This window comes from Callorhinus ursinus, unplaced genomic scaffold (genome assembly GCF_003265705.2).
Source record: "Callorhinus ursinus isolate GAN/ISIS: 27379988/994484 unplaced genomic scaffold, GSC_fseal_2.0 scaffold12, whole genome shotgun sequence".
NCBI lineage: Eukaryota > Metazoa > Chordata > Mammalia > Carnivora > Otariidae > Callorhinus > Callorhinus ursinus.
Window position 1 is genome coordinate 53,176,289 of NW_027397074.1, and position 17,117 is coordinate 53,193,405.

The window sequence follows — 17,117 nt, forward strand, 5'->3', positions numbered from 1 at the left end:
CCACCAACAGTGTAGGAGGGTTCCCCCTTTCTCCACATCCCTGCCAACATCTGTTGTTTCCTGACTTGTTAATTTTAGCCATTCTGACTGGTGTGAGGTGGTAGCTCATTGAGGTTTTGATTTGGATTTCCCTGATGCCGAGTGATGTTGAACACTTTTTCATGTGTCTGTTGGCCATTTGGATGTCTTCTTTGGAAAAATGTCTGTTCATATATTCTGCCCATTTCTTAATTGGATCATTTGTTCTTTGGGTGTTGAGTTTAATAAGTTCCTTATAGATTTTGGATACTAGCCCTTTATCTGATATGTCATTTGCAAATATCTTCTCCCATTCTGTCAGTTGTCTTTTGGTTTTGTTGACTGTTTCTTTTGCTGTGCAAAAGCTTTTTATCTTGATGAAGTCCCAATAGTTCATACTTAAGTTATTTTAAATAAGCATCTATTCACCATGTATTTGAATAATGTTGGCTTCAAGTAACAATTATTTACTCACATAAATATAAGTCTAGGGGCACCTGGGTGGCTCAGTGGGCTAAGCGTCTGCCTTCGGCTCAGGTCCTGATCTCAGGGTCCTGGGATCAAGCAGGTGGGGGTCCTGGCTCCCTGATCAGTGGGAGGGTCTGCTTCTCCTTCTGTCCCTCCCCCAGCTCATACTCTTTCTCTCTCTCTCAAATAAATAAATAAAATCTTTTAAAAAATAAATAAGTATAAATGGCAGACAAGGTTTAGGATCAGCAAAAATTCAATGACTTCAGCTTCATTTCTTTGTGGTCCGTTGGTTGTTCATTACTGGTTTCCTTTGGGGCTTTACAACCATACACCACGGTGCTGAGAGGAAGGGAGAGAGTTGTTTAAATAAACTCCAACAACAGTGAGAAAATATTCTTTCTAGAAGAACCCAGGAAGTCTTTTCTTGGGTCTCAGTGTTTTGGGATGAGTCACATGTCAATTTCTCAAGCAATGCCTATGTAAAGGAAAATTCCAAGTCTAGGCATTCTTAAATAAAATACTTTAGCAAGACCCATGAGATTATCCTGACTACCTTAGGTTAATCAGAGCTTACCTCTGGAGGTGGGAGGTCAGTCCCCCAAGCTGCATATTACAAAGAGTGGGCAAACTTGAAATAGATGTACAGTTGTAAATCATAATGTCAGCTGCACAATATGTAAATCCTTTCTTGTGCACATTTTTGGAGGAAGCAAAGCATTTTATATCAATCATGTAAGCTACATTTTAGAAGATGACAAAAATGCTTAAGCTTGTCCTGCAAGCTGATATAACATTAGTTCTATTAAAATACTACATTTGCTTATATCAAGCCAAGGAACATCACATTAGAGAACAAATGTGAAACATTCATCTATTTGAGAATTCTGTAGTATCTATGCTATCCACCTAGGTAGCACTTAATGTTTTTGACAATTGAGATGTCATCTTTATGGTAATACACATAATATAATTTTCTGCAGTGAGAGCAATATTCTGGCTGAGATATCCATCTAGAGTCATTATTGAATGATAAGGAAGAAAAAAGATTGCTTTGTAATAATAAAACTCATTGCCAATTCATTGGTTTCTCTTTTCCTCAAGTCATAATAAATGTGCTTAGAGACATTTATACATGGGGCCAAATTTTGCCTAGATTTCAGTTCTGGCATAAAGTTTGACTAAAGGCTTTTTCTATTTCATTGACTAACCTTATTTAGTGACCCAGGCCTTCCTTGCTTTGTGATTCAATGTCAAGGCATAGATTTCCCACTGGGTAAGATAACAAATCAAACAAAAGTAGACCATGAGGCAGCCAGCTGGGTGAACAAACCTGTCTTCTCTTGCAGTACCTTCCAGAAGATTAACTACCTGCCTTATCTTTTCAGTGTGTCTACTCTCCTCTGGATTTTGGCCAGTTTGAGTCTTTTAATATTCTCTTTGTCATGGTGCTTTGGAACTGGTGACAAATGCCCAGCTCTCTAAAGATCCTTGCAGTAATTGTGCACACATACATACACAGTAAATTTAGAGTGAGACTTTCTATAAGAATACATTTAAAGCAGCAATCTTGGCGATCTTGGAGTTGCTCCAAGGGAATCATGGAAATGAAATGAGATCTTTCTCCTTGTGACCGTCAACATTTTCAGCATGGTCGCCTCACCTCCCTGTTACCATCTGTTCCTCACCTCATTGCCTGATTGTCTCATTTTCCACTTTGTCATTATTTCTTCCATCTCTCAAATCTGAAAAAAGAAAGACCATAAATCTAAGTGAATAACAGTATTTACTAATTTTGTTATTACCTTCTATGTTAGTGATTCATTCTGTCAATATTTACCGAGCACTTCTATATGCAAGGCTCTAGGAAGGTGTTTCAAAAGATACAGAAATGAGACCTAAAACTTCAAAAAGCTTTGCTAGGGAAGGCTTATTTCAGGCTTAAACATAAATGCCATGTGAAAGGAGTAGATAAAGCACTATGGCCACTCAAAGGAGAGAGAGTGAACATGTAAATGGGGAGATAATGGTATCAAAATTGATCCTATGTGTTCTAGGGTCGGTGTGGGGGAGACAGCCTGTTGCCCCAAATATTTTTTCCATCTACCTTTTGATGCTTAACATCTGCTGTGCTGCACAATGATTCTCTTTAATTATAGGTTTGATCTTTACTGAACTGCTCATTAATGCTTAAATCATTTCTACCTCAGGGCAAACAATTGGGAGTTATTTAAGCCCACCTGTTTTATTCCTTCTCTCTGGCTATCAGCAAATAGAGCAAGCCTTGAAACTGCACTACTCTTCTGTCACCCTCTCTGCCTTAGGAATATCTTCATGGATACAATGGAATAGTTGCTTCTTCCTCTAAGCTCTCCGTAGCATTCTACATGTTTCTCTGTTATAGATTGTAGGGCATTTTACCGTAATTACCTACTTCTACATTTATCTTCCTCATTAGATGGTGAGTCCTTAAGGACAGGGACTGGATCCTGAGCATGCCTGTTTTCTCAGCATTCCTACAGAGCCTGAAAAACAATAGGTACTCAGTAAATGTTGGTTAAATGAATGAATGAATAAGCAAATTAATAAAGTAGCCTAACCTGTAGTCTATACTTATTGGAATTCATGACCTGGAACTTCATGATACAGAGATAAAATGAATAATGCTTTTCAACGGCTCCTTGCCAGTTCTATGGAGCCAGCAGGGCGGGGCTTTCCATTGCTGTCACTCTGAGGGGAGCTGTAAGGAAAAAAAGGAGCATCATTGTCCCATCTCGGAAGAACTCCTTCCAGTTTGAGAGCACACACAGTTTTCATTTTTCCTTGCAAAGACAGTGTGCCACCCACTCAACACTCCCCACTTCTGTTAACTTACTGATGCTCCTTTTTGTCCTGAGACTTGCCTACACATAACTTTATTATGACAGAATCTCAAACATGCACAAAAGTGAAGAGAATATTACAGTGAATCTCCATAAACCTATCACCTTGATTTAATAATGAGCAAGACTTTGCCAAAAAAAATGGCATAAATGATTCTCTTTCTGAAGCCCCATACCCCAAAAGTAGAGAGGTGTAAGAGGGACTTCACATCATTCCAACTTTCCACTTAGCACAATTTCCTTGTGTTTTGGTGATAGTTTCAGGACCTTAATCTATTCAGAATTTTTAAAAATCCTATCTGGATACCTATAATTTGTACAGATTCACCCCAAAATCCTGAGATCCTCAGTGTAACTTAGATTGAAATAGGCTCAGAACCATTCAAAAGTTTTCAGCCTTCCCAAGGGCAGAAATAGTTCCCAAGTGCTAAAGTGCTGGGAAAGCACGTGGTGACTCTGAACTTTCAATGCCATGATTCAATCAGGCAAGGTTTGTATAATCAGAATTTCAGTTGAAGACAAACTTGGGCAGAATTCCTAGCATTTCCTTATAGGGTATGGGTGTTTCGTTGTAGGATGTGACAGAGAAAATTTCTTAAGTAGATCCAGCATGTATTACCTAATAGTTACTGAGAGACCTCTTTAAAATAAACTAGTACCCGTAGAGTGGTTTCACCCAAGGACAGCAGGGAAGAGAATCAACTGTGGCCGGAGTGTCTCCACACTGTTTAGATGCAAAGTAGACCAGTTCTCTGCAACTCTCTGGGCTTGGCATCTTATTCTTATCTCACCAGTATGTTATAAAGCTAGGCTTCTTTTCTATTTATTATTCTAAATTCGAAATCAACCTCTTACTAGATGAAATAAAAGTACTAAATAAGATTTAAAAAAATAATAAAACAATCTCTCTTGGAACTATAAAACACAGTAGTGAGAGAGAAAAAAATGGTAAATAGCATATATACTTATTTACCTAATGTGAAGATTCTGTTTATAACCAAGTAAAAAGGAAAAAATGTCATACTTGGTACAGAATAGGAAACAGAGACACGAGTCATAGAAATACAGTGTTATATTTAATGTACTAAAACTTAAATTATAATCAGGAATAAATGATTTTTGATTTTAATTTTAAAAGAATTATATGAACTAGAAGGTGAAATCCTTCTATCACATACTGTAAAAACTTAGTCCCCCACAATTCTTGAAAAGGTGATCACTGATAAAAATTTGATACGTATTCTTCCATACCTATCCTCTCTTCTTATGTGTGTGGGTGCACATGCGCATGTGCGCGCACGCACGTGCACGCGTACACACAGGTTTTGATTTGAAGTTTGTATATATTTGAGGGCTCTCTCTAAGAAAAAGAACACAAAATTATAGACACAAAATTAGGTACAATGATAAAAACTTTTAGAATGAGAAAAGGAGATACAGCAAATTAAAAAAATTTAAATCTAACAAATACCACAAAATTATAAAGTCCAGGAAAAAATGGTTTGATTAATGTCCTGACACACCTCTGTAATACTTATTCCTACATATTATTGGGAGATAAACAAGCAACTTTTATTGTGAAGTATAGTTGACACACAATGTTACATTAGTTTCTGGTGTAAAATATAGTGATTCCACAAGTCTATATGTTATGCTATGCTCATGACAAGTGTGGCTACCATCTGTCACCATGCAGTGCTGTTACAGTATCAATGACTATATTCCTTATCCTTTACCTTTCAACCCTGTGACTTATTCATTCCATAACTGGAAGTGTGTCTCTCCCACTCCATCTCACTCATTTTTCCCATACCCCTACCCCCACCCCCATAGTTATAGCCTCTTCACATTATGTTTTCTCTCAGTAAGAAGTATACACTTAATAGTCATGTATAATCCTGATGTTATTTAGAAGGAATTTTTAAATCCAGTGAGAAAACTTTCTTCATTTCTCTGAGGTGTTGCTAGGTTCTACCTGAGTACGGTTCAATAGTCAGAGATAGAAACCCTTCCAAATGAGATAAAAGATGAAAGTAACTTGCTGCTTAAAAACACAAAGGCAAATTTGTCATTAAACCAAATTGGATTAGAAGACTACATCTTTCCTCATTTTTCCCCCTCAGTATTGGGAGAGAAACTTGGGAAGCTACACAGAGAGAATAAAGGTTACATGAAAGCCTCTCCTTTAGGGAAGGCTTGAAAGAAAACTTTCTTGACATTTTTCTCCCCTCCTTCCCGTATGTTGAGTTACTTCAGCGCTCTGACCTGGGACCACTGCCTAGGGATTCAGTCGTGGCTATGATCATGTTTGTCAGAGGTCTGTCTTATGTCACTCTCTTTAAAGAACTAGTGTGTGAATTTATTCATCCATAGTATTGCTTTTAAATTTTTTTTGTACATTAATTTAAGCTTATGGTTCTTCTGGTTCTGAGTGAAACACTTAATAAATTTCCTCTATACATTTTCTTTTTAAATATTATAAAAAGAGTTATAAAAATTTTCCTCTCAGCACACTCTGGTTGCATTTTTTAATTTTTATGTATACTGTTTTATTTCAATTATATTCTAAATTATATTTATATATTTCTTCACCTCTAAGTTTAGGGATTTTTTTCTTTTTTTTAAGGTTAGATTTTTTAGGTTCCCAATTTGCTCAATATGTGTATGTGTGTGAGCATGCGTATATGTAATTCTGACAACTAGAAGCTTTATTAAATTCTTATCAGAAAATGTGATTATCATAATTTCTTTTTGGGGAACTTGTCCATGTTTTCTTTATAATGTGTGGTGTGAGTAACTTTTAAAAATATTTCTTGGACATTTGAAAATAACATATTCTTCTCTGGTAGGGAATTAGCGTTTGGCCTATGAATTATATTTTTTAGAGAAAAAAAGTAATAGTTTTTATTTTCTATGTATTCATTATTCCAGTTCTTGGCAAATAAAGATTTAGACTATGAGATGTGCATTAGGATGTGCCTTCTATTAATATAAAACAGCTGTGAGCCATTTAGTGTTTTGGGGTCTTGATTGGACCTTACATAAAGACAATGAGCTTGGAGATTTCAGTGCTAAGTTAATGGAGAAACTGCTCTACTCATAATACCCTTGCATGCTGGCAGAATAGGAAGGACATGGGAAAGACCGTGGAGAATTCTGCAAAAATAATGCTTTGCTTTTCAGAAAGGTGTTAGATTCCAGAAGGGATCGGCCTCATAAGGAAGTGAGACGATTTAGGCCAACAGTCTGCTCTCAAGGTATCTTTTGATGGAATTTTAATAAAGAGTCTTAAAAAATTATTTTCTCAAAATTCTGTAGCAAGAAAGGAATTTAAACATTTTATCTCCTGAAATTCTCTGCTCAAAGTATCTCAAAATTTTCACTATTAGGATTATATATATTTTTAGAAACTCCCAATTCTCTTACCTATAATATCCTCATATATTTTTTCTACATCACGACTACCAAAATGCCTTTTCTTTCTAGATTGTCAGGACTTCTCTAGTTGTATAATATCCCTCTTCTATGTGTTGACTGCCAACTTCTCAAAAGAGCACCAGAAAAACTTGATTAAACAAAGCCACACCTGTAGATGTATTGCAGTAAGGGAGAACAGAACTTGCCCAAAATTTTATTAGTGAGATTTCAAAATGGGGACATTACAAGAGGGTATTTAAAAGTAGTTGGGGGTGCCTGGGTGGCTCAGTTTGTTAAGCAACTGCCTTTGGCTCAGGTCATGATCCCAAAATCCCGGGATGGAGTCCCATATCAGGCTCCCTGCCCAGCAGGGAGTCTGCTTCTCCTTCTGACTCTACCCCCTCTTGTGCTCTCTCTCTCAGTCTCTCTCTCTCTCTCTCTCTCAAATAAATAAATAAATAAACTCTTTAAAAAAATAAAAGGATTTGGGACGTGGGATATATCACTTTAAGATAGATCTGACAAGAAGGGGGAACTTCTTGGGACTAGACAAGATGACATAATATGACAGCGTTAGATTAGTGGACAAAGCAAAATGACAGTCTTGAATTAGTCTTGATGAGCAAGCTGTCTGGTCGGTTCACCATCTTAATTTCCAGAACAGTTACTGCAACTATGTTAATTTTTGCTCAGGCTCAGTATTGTTTAACCCAGGGATGGGGAATTAGGCTGGTTTCAGTTCACACCAGTCACTGTTTAAAATGCCCCCACCAACTTTCTTTCCATTACCATTATTGCCTTTTCCCCCTGCCAACCTCAAATCTACCTCACTTTCAAGATGTTTCAATTCCTCTTTCTGATCCCAACCATTTATACCCTTTCCCCTCAGAAACACAAAAACAATTTAGGACAGAAAGAACTCTTATGACTGAGGGGACTATATCTCATCTCAGAAAGGAAGACTTCTTAATAGTCCTACAGAATCTAAAAATCATTCACTTTCCCTCTGACTGCACTTGTTACTCTGTTAGTCTTTTCTCATCCTTTCCCCCTCCTTCCCTGCTTTTACTCACTGTTCAATTCTCTGTATCTGAATTCCACTGTTCTCCACTCCACCTGTCCCAAACCACACACAGAACAAATGAATGGAAGCCAGGCAAGAGGGAAGAGTAAAACATAGATAGAAAATAGAATCATGAATAGTAAGCACTCCTGGAAGCTTTTCTAAAGAATGGTTTTTTTTCACAATGGATTCCCCTTTCCCAGTTTTCTATCTTGGTTTTTCTTGCAGATGATATATGAAAGTAATTAGGAAGACTTACTTGTTATAGAAGGAAAAGAAAAACCAAAATATAAACTAATCCCTGAAAGAGCAGCATGGAGACTGTACTGAAACAGATTGCAATATCATTGTCGTGGTGTTATTTATACTTTTTCCAGGAAGGTGTGGAGGGAGAGCAGTAAAGCAGAAAGATCTTGCTTTATCCTTATTTCTTATATCTTCCTCCCCACTCCCATTTTAAAAATATTGAAAACTTTCAAACCTATAGAAAAATTGAAAGAATGATGGGACGAGCACCTATATGCCCCTCCCTTACATTCAACAATTTAAACATTTTTATAGAATACCTAGACATAACCCCAATAGTATTTAGCCCTAAATACCTCCACATGTATTTCCTAAGAATAATCACATCTTCCACCATGAGAGATGATGGACTCTGAAAAACAAACTGAGGGTTCTAGAGGGGAGGGGGGAGGGGGATGGGTTATCCTGGTGATGGGTATTGAGGAGGGCACGTTCTGCATGGAGCACTGGGTGTTATGAACAAACAATGAATCATGGAACACTGCACCAAAAACTAATGATGTAATATATGCTGATTAACATAACAATAAAAAAATTAAAAAAAAAGAATAATCACATCTTCCTACGTAGCCACAATACACCTCTCACCATTGTCCTTACGTTGATGATTGGTGGGGGTTAGCACAGAATTAGACTCATTTCTCTATTGCGCATGTAAGATACCCTACTAAAAAAGGGCTTGGTTCTTTACATTTAATTTAAAAATATTATGGGAATTTCAAATTTCTTCACTCAGGGAGTGTTTTGGAATGATCTTGTCCCTGGAAATAAGGTTTGAGAATATTTTCCAGGTGATTTTAATACTCATATCTAGTTTTGAAAAGTGAAAGCCATTTTTTACTGTCCATTCTTTTATCTTTTTTTCCACTTTATTGAGGTATGATTGGCAAATAAAAGTATATATTTAAGGTGTACAGTGTGATGATTTGATATACATAGACATTGTGAAATAATTACCACCATCAAGCTAAAAAGTTTCTGCATAGCAAAGGAAAAAAATCAAAATTCAAAAGCAGCTAGTGGAATGGAAGAAAATATTTCATAATGAATTATTTTTCTAGTTGTAATTCTCAGATGGCTCCAGGGTCAAAGCATCCTGAGCAGAAACCCTCCTCTCCCCCAGGCTCAGAGATCACTAATGGAATGACTGTACATAAAAAAGAAGATGTTGAAAGATCCCTAGAGGATGCTAATAGTGAGAAGATGAGAAGGAACTTACCAAGGCTACTGGGTAGCCATTTTTAGTGAAGTATAGGGACACCAAGAAATACTTCCCAGGACGCAAGTGAATAAAATCTATAAGGGGAGAGAACAAAAAGCAGTATCAAATTGTTAAAAGGTCAAGTAAAATGAGAACTGAGAATTGACTTTGGCATACTGGAGTTTTCAGTGACCTTGACATGCAAGATTATAGTTGAGTGGTGGAAGTCAAAACTGGAATGGCGTTGGTTTCAAAGGAAAGAGTAGGGAAGATACTAGAGACCAGGTGTGTAAGCAACTCTTTTGAGGAGATGTTTTATAAAGGGAGAAGAGATCTAAAACAGTGACTAGACCACAAGGGGGCATGCGTCAAGGGAAAGAGCTGCTAGGTGGGAGAAACTATAGCATATTTATATGCTGATGGGAATGATTAGGAGAAAAGGAAAATTGATATAAGGAAGAGAAGCCAGTTACTGGAGGAATTTCCTTGACTAGGTTAGAGGGCTTGGATCTAGTACACGTTGGACATAAGATAATCCTTATATATACATTTTTTTCAAGTAATTTGTACTGCAGTCTGGATGTATGTTCAAATTTATCTTCCCAGCCATGAATTTAATTTTCTAAAATGGAAAAGTGCATTCTAATTAGTTTATCCATAAGAACAGGAAGGAAGCAGAGTACGTGGATTCTTCTTATTCTTTATATATTCTCATTAGATTGAAAGCAAAGTCATTGTTTAAGGGTGAGCATTAAGAGAGGTGTAAAATGTTTGTGAAAGAAGGTATGAACTCATCTCTTAAGAAAGTGAATTGGATAAATATAGTGGGAAAGGAATAGAGATATGTTGTGGTTTGGAGTCTGGACAGCATTTTTATCTATGACATCTGTCCAGAAAGAGTAATGCTCTGGATAAAGAAGGCAGAAAGTGTAGCAATATGAGAAAATTGGTGAGAATAATTTTGTTTTTACAGAAAGGAGGAGTGGGGTTGGGATGATCTGAAGGGAAAATAGGTACGCTTAGTACTCCCATTTGCTTCTGCAATCTTGGAGAATTGTCAAAAAGTCAGGATATGTTTTGTGAGAAGAGTGAAAAGAGTGGAACTGGTGACTTGTGTTAGAGAATGTCAGAGGGACCTTACTTATTTTCACCCTTTGGATGCTGTGTTTGGAGATGAACTCTCTGGTTAGGGTCCTTAGGTTCTTTGCATGTACTTCCAGCTCTGTAATGGGTAAATCTGGAATCTTTGCATCTGGGGATTGGATGCTACCTTCTTATGCTCTTAATAGGACTGAATAAAGATTTGCTAATCTTGTGATTAAAGGTGTATAAAGCAATAATAAAATTTCTATAACTTCAACATAAGTATGAGGTCAAATTAATGTGGAAAACAAGCTAAATCTCTGTGATCATGTAAATTATTCAACATAGACATTATTTCTCCTGAATTTGTATATATTTCCCCAGTGAATTTGATACCCTTCCCATTTTGTCCTGCCAAGTGAAAGTTCACATTCTATTATCTGTCCAATTGTGTATATATCAAAATGGTTCAGAACAGTGACTTCCATATTTGAAGATCAAAAATTGAGAAGCTGATTTTCAGACTGAAAATGTATATAAGGTTTGTTATCAAATTTGGCAAATGGAAACCTTAACCTCTTAAGGATGGACATGATAGTCTTGGCCCAAAGCAGAGCTGACCCAAAGACAATTCTTTTTAAAGCTATGCTAAGAATTTTTTTTCTACAGAAACCTTTGTTAATTAACCTACATTAATTAGGGTAGACTTGGTTGTGCGAACAGATTTCAGCATTTCAGTGATTTTACACAATAGAAATTTGTTTCTTTCTCACTCACTGGTACTGGGAGGAAGTTCAAATTGGGTTTGTTCTATTTCAGATGATCATTCAGAGACCCATACATTTTTCCATAGTGTGTTTCTGTTACCATTAGGGTCTTATAATCATGGATATCCCACTGGAAGAAATGGGAAAAGCCTGGAGGAGCTCATGAGAAGTTTTACGTCCCAGGTACATTACAGTCACTTTTAATCATAATCTGAGTTAGCAAGAACTCAGAAACATGGTCATAACCTACAAAACATAACTCTGATATTTAGGAAAAAGAGGAAGATGATTTTGGTGAACTGTTTAGTCTCTGCCATACCAATGAAGGAGAGAGTGAGGATTTTGTTTATCAAAAGCCACTTGTGAAAGTTTCTCAAGAGATTTCTGACTTTTAAAATACACATTTTTAACAGAGGTTTATTCTTAAAGCTTTAAGGAGAATAATGGGTTGTGTGGGAGGGTGGCTTTTGCTGGAAAATCTGTAGTTTGGCTCACTTCTACCTCTTGGATTTAGTGGGAGAGGAGAGAATTATAGGATACCAAGGAATGAAGACCCAAACTGGCGACCCTGATGTCTCCAAATTGTTTTTTTTATTATTTGAGGTATAACTGACATATAACAATGTATTAGTTTCAGATGGGCAACATAATTCAGTATTTATATACATTATGAAATGGTCACTATAATAATGTCCATTTCCACGTAGTTAAAAAATTTTTTTTCTTGTGACAAGAACTTTTAAGATCTATTCTCTGAAGCAACTTTAAACATGCCATACAGTCACCATGCTATACATTACATCCCTATGAACTATTTATTGTTTAACTTGAAATTTGTACTTTGGACCTCCCTTTACCCATTTTGCCCATCCCCATGCCCTGCCAACACACCAATCTTTTCTATCTGTGGGCTAATTTTGTTTTTGTTTTGTTTTCAGATTCCACATATAAGAGAGCTATAGTATTTGTTACTCTCTGACATATTTCACTTCATATAGTACAGTCAAGGCCCATCCATGTCAAAAACAGTGATATTTCCTTCTTTTTATGGCTGAATAATATTCCATTGGACACATACAACATATTTTCTTTACCCATTCATCTATCATGGACATTTAGATTGTATCCATGTCTTGGCTACTGCAAACAATGCTGTAATGAACATGGTTGTGCTTATATCTTTTCAAATTAATGCTTTCATTTTCATCCAATAAATTCCCAGAAGTGGAATTTCTAGATCATGTGGTAGTTCTATTTTTAATTTTTGGAGGAACCTCCATACCGTTTTCCATAGTGGCTGCACCAGCTTATATTCCTACCAGTAGTGCACAGGGTTTCTTTTCTCCACATCTCCATCAACACTTGTTATTTCTTGTCTTTTTGATTCTAGGCATCCTAACAGCTATGAGGTGACATCTCATTGTGGCTTTGATTTGCATTTCCCTGATAATTAGTGATGTTGAGCATCTTTCCATGTGTCTGTTTGCCATCTGTATGTCTTTAGAAAAATGTCTGTTCAGATCCTCTGCCCATTTTTAGTTTTTTTAGATTTTGCTTTGTTTTGCTATTAAGGTATATGAATTCCTTATATATTTTGGATATTAACCCCTTATATGTATATGGTTTTCAAATGTATTCTCTCATTCAACAGATTGCCTTTTTACATTGTTCATGGTTTTTTCTTTGCTGTGGTCCCACTCGTCTATTTTTGCTTTTACCGCCTTTTCATTTGGTGCCAAATCCAAAATATCATCACCAGTACTGACATCAGGAGCTTATTGCCTATGTTTTCTTCTAGTTTTACAATTGTAGCTCTTATGTTCAAGTCTTTAATCTATTTTGAGTTAATTTTTGTGCATGGTATAAGATAGTGGTCCAGTTTACTTTTCTTGCACATGGCTATCCATTTCTTGAAGAGACCTTCCTTTCCATGTTTTAAATTATTGGATCCTTTGTTAGAAACTAATTGACTATCTACGTGTATGTTTAGTTCTGGGCTCTCTGTTCTGTTTCATTGATCTATGTGTCTGTTTTTGTGCCAATACTATAGTGGTTTGATTACTATAGCTCTGTAGTATAGTTTGAATCAGGGAGCATGATACCCCCAGCTTTGTTCTCCTTTCTAAAGATTGCTTTTGGCTGTGGGGGGGCAGGGGGGTATATTTTGTGGTTCCATACAAATTTTAGGATTATTTGTTCTATTTCTGTGAAAAGTGCCATTGGAATTTTGATAGGAACTGTATTGAGTCTACAGTTTGCTTTGGGTAGCATGAACATTTTAACAATATTAATACTTCAAATCTATGAGCACGGAATATCTTTCCATTTATTTCTGTTTTCTTTTTCTCTCATCAGTGTCTTACAGTTTTTAATGTACAGAGCTTTCATCATTTTGGGTAAATTTATTCCTAAGTATTTTATCCTTTTTGATACAATTGTAAATGGGATTAAACAAATTGATAGTTCATTATTAGTGTATGGAAACAATGGATTTTTGTATATTGATTTTTGTATCCTGCAACTTTACTGAATTTGTAGATTAATTCTAACAGCTTTTTGGTGCAGTCCTTAGGGTTTTCTATATATATAACAATCTATAAATAGTGACAATTTTATTTCTTCCATTCTGATTTAGATGCCTTGTATTTATTTTTCTTGACTAATTGCTCTGGCTAAAACTTCTAATACTATATTGAAAACAATGGAGCGAGGGTGGGCATCCTTGTCTTGTTCCTGATCTTAGATGTTTTCAGCTTTTCACCATTGAGTATGATGTTACCTGTGGGGTTATCATATATGGCCTTTATTATGCTGATACATGTTTCCTTTATGTCCACTTTGTTGAGAGTTTTTGTTATAAATGGATGTTGAATTTTATCCAGTATTTTTTCTGTATCTTTTAAATGATCATATGATTTTAATCCTTCATTTGGTTAATGTCATGTATTAGATTGGTTTGCAAATGTTAAACCAATTTTGCAACCCTACTTGTTTACAATGTATGATCCTGTTAATGTATTGTTGAATTCAGTTTGCTAATATTTTGTGAGGACTTTTACACCTATGTTTAATCAGAGATAATGACCTGTAATTTTCTTGTCTTGTGGCATCCTTGTATGGTTTCAGTGTCAGGGTAATACTGGTATTTTAAAATGAGTTTGGAAGTGCTCCCTCCTCTTCTATTTTTTAGAAAAGTTTGAGAAGGACTGGCAGTAATTATTAAATGTTTAGTAGAATTCACTAGTGAAGGTTTCTGGTCCTGGACTTTTATTTGTTGAGAATTTTTGATTATTGATTCCATCTCCTTGCTAGTAATTGATGTGTTTAGATTTTCTATTCATAATTCAGTCTTGGTAGGCTGTATGTTGTTAGGAATTTATCAGTTTCTTTTAGGTTGTCCAATTATTGGCATATAATTGTTCCTAATAGTCTACTATGAGTAGGTCTTTTTCATTTCTGATTTATTTTATTATGCAATGCCCTTCTTTGCCTCTTATTAAGTATGTGTGTGTGTGTGTGTGTGTGTGTGTGTGTGTGTGTGTGTATGTATAAAGTATGTATAGGAACCCTGGCTTTCTCTTGATTTCCATATGCATGAAATACATTTTTCCATCCCTTGACTTTGTGTGGGTGTGTGTCCTTAAATCTGAAGTGAGGGGCGCCTGGGTGGCTCAATCATTGGGTGTCTGCCTTCAGCTCAGGTCATGATCCCAGGGTCCTGGGATCGAGCCCCGCATTGGGCTCCCTGCTCGTCGGGAGGTGTGCTTCACCCTCTCCCTCTCCCTCTCCCCTTGCTTGTGTTCGCTCTCTCACTGTCTCTCTCTGTGTCAAATAAATAAAATCTTAAAAAAAAAAATCTGAAGTGAGTCTCTTCTAAGCAGCCTATAAATGGGTCTTTAAAAAAAAAAAATCCAAGGGTGCCTGGGTGGCACAGTTGGTTGAACATTGGACTCTTGGTTTTGGCTCAGGTCATGATCTTGGCGTCATGAGATCAAGCCCCACATTGGCTCCATGCTCATTGCAGACTCTGCTTGGACTCTCTCTCCCCTTTTTGCCCCGCCCCCGACTCTTGCTCGCTCTTCTCTTTCTCTAAAATATTTTTAAAAATCCATTAAGCTACTCTGTCTTTTGATGGAGAATTTAATCCATTTACATTTAAAGTAATTACTTTAAGGCAATGTCCTTACTGACATTTTATTTTCTGTATGTTTTGTAATTCCTTTGTTCCTTTCTTCTCTTGTTCCCTTCCTTTGTGATTTTATGATTTTCTTTAGTGGTACACTTTCTTTTTATCTTTGGTGTATCTACTATAGGTTTTTGCTTTGTGGTTACCATGAGGCTTATATATAACAACTTATATTTAAACACATTCTAATGCCCTACATTTTTACTTTTCTCTCCCCAGGTTTTACGGTTTTAATGTCATATTTTACATCATTTTACATTTTTATCTTTTGTATTCCTTAACTGGTTAATAATTAACTATAGCTAACATATTGTCTTTTAACCCTCATACTAGCCTTAGAAGTGATTAATCTACCACCTTTTCTAATATTATTCTGGATTTTATCTTTTTTTTTATTTAAGTAATCTCTACACTGAACATGGGGCTCAAATTCATGACTCCAAGATTGAGTTGCATATTCTTCCTACTGAGCCAGTCAGGCACTCCTGGATTTTACTGTATATTTACCTTTACCCATGGGATTTGTACTTTCACATTTTCCCATTACTAATGGGTGCCCTTTTATTTCAGCTTGAATAAGTCCCTTTAACATTTTTTGTAAGTCTGGTTTAGTCTTGATGAACTCCTTTAGCTGCTGCTTGACTGGAAAACTCTCTCCCCTTCAATTCTGTATGACAACTTTGCCAAGTAGAGGATTCTTGATTGAAGGATTTTTCTTTCAACACTTTGCAGGCCAGAGGGAATGAGATGATATATTCAAAGTTTCTGCTGAAAAATCTGATGATCTTATGGATTTCCTTGTTTGCAATAAGTTGCTTTTTCTTGCTTCCTGTAAGATTTTCATCTTTAACTTTGACATTTTAATTATATGTGTCTTGGTGAGGGTCTTTTTGGATTCATCTTCTTTGGAACTCTGAGATTCCTGGATCTGGAATTCTGTTTTGTTCCATGGGTTAGGAAATTTTCAGGCACTGATTCTTCAAATAAGTTTTCTGCCCATCTCTCTCTTCTCCTTCTGGGAGCCCTATAACATGAATATCAGGCCATCGGATGTTGTCCCATAAGTCCCTTAAACAAGCTTTTTTTTTAATTCTTTGTTCTTTTTCCTGTTCTGATTGGATGAGTTCCATGACCTTGGCTTTGATTTCATTATTTCTTCTGCTTTACCTAGTCAGCTGTTGAAACCCTCTAGTTTATTTTTCAGTTCACTTATTGGATTCTTAAGCTCTGTGACTTCTGTCATTATATTTTATTTTCTCTTTGTTGAATCCTCAGTTGTTCATGCCTTCTCCTGAGTTCAGTGAGCATCTTTATGACTGTTATTTTGAACTTTTAACAAATCAATCTCTTTCATCCAGGACTTTTTATGAGGTTTTTATCTTGTTTTTTCATGTGGAACATATTCCTGTTTCTTCATATTCATGACTCTGTTGGTTTCTATGCATTAGCTGCCATCCCTCCCAGTCTTGGAGAGGCCTGTTTCGGAGATGAACCTTACCATCCTACCCTTCTCTAGCTCTTGGTTGTCTCTCAAACCTTTGTGATTGTCCAAGCAACCTATTTTATTTCTGGTGGTTCCCCGTATTTGAAGGTCTGCCAAGACCTGTCATGGCTCCTGGGGTGGGGAAATCTTAGCACCTAGATTGAGGCTCTTTGGAAGCCAAACCCTTAGGGAGCAGCTTTTGAAGTATGCAAATGTGTACAGTTCTATGGGACCACAAGTATA

The 17,117-nt window shown here is 36.3% G+C and overlaps 1 long non-coding RNA gene across 1 annotated transcript; it reads right to left on the reverse strand.

The window, feature by feature from the left end:
• Nucleotides 1-498: 498 nt before the first annotated feature.
• LOC141373806 (uncharacterized) lies at nucleotides 499-3,212 on the reverse strand. Its single transcript, XR_012380130.1, has 4 exons — nucleotides 3,087-3,212; nucleotides 2,921-3,011; nucleotides 2,175-2,231; nucleotides 499-828 (listed from the first exon to the last, which is right to left on the reverse strand). It is a non-coding gene; the product is annotated as an uncharacterized lncRNA (long non-coding RNA).
• Nucleotides 3,213-17,117: the final 13,905 nt, after the last annotated feature.